Source organism: Amphibalanus amphitrite, unplaced genomic scaffold, assembly GCF_019059575.1.
Source record: "Amphibalanus amphitrite isolate SeventyFive unplaced genomic scaffold, NRLGWU_Aamphi_draft 000492F_arrow, whole genome shotgun sequence".
NCBI classification, from domain to species: Eukaryota; Metazoa; Arthropoda; class Thecostraca; order Balanomorpha; family Balanidae; genus Amphibalanus; species Amphibalanus amphitrite.
The window spans coordinates 1,065-1,772 of NW_024881986.1; positions in this window are offsets into that span (position 1 = coordinate 1,065).

A 708-nucleotide genomic window follows, 5' to 3' on the forward strand; every position below is an offset into this window, starting at 1 on the left:
ATGCCACGTGACCGCCACGTGACCGTGTCACCGAGTTCTTAAAGCGAGACTAATGATAAGCTTATTCCTGAGAGCTGAAGTTACATTTGAGCAGCTCTGTGACAAAGTTTCACGTTACTCTTGTGGCGGATCCAGGGGAGGGCAAATAGGGCAATTGCCCCTCCCAAACGGCATAATTCTAACATTGCGCCTATGTACGGTGCATGGAAAGAACCAATACATTGTCATGGTTTGCCCCTCCCAAAACTCTGAGCTGGATCCGTCAGTGTCTCTTAGTCTTGGCACACAGATAGGGGAGTTCCAAAATATTTTCCCAATCTAGCAGCGAATTCACTTGAACATCGCCTAAATTGCTTTGCAGGATGCCGAATAGCACACCACATGACAAAACCGTGCAGTATGACGAAATTGACCCACAGTCCGCTAAATTTGAACGCACTCTCTTGTAAACTGATAATTGATTGCTCTGTTTTTGAAACGTGCGCACTACGTTATTAATATCATGCACTCGGCCGAACTAGCGGTGCACAATGCCGAACTGTCGAAATCGGTTGCACTATTACTGAACTGTGTGCACTATTTCTATATTTGGCCGTAAAAAGGTGTACACGAGAGTTGTATTGATGAGCTGACTCATAGTGTCAGACAGTCAGACTAATGCTGTTCCCTGTAGGCAGTGTTGATGGGCGATTAAATCCCTCTCTACAG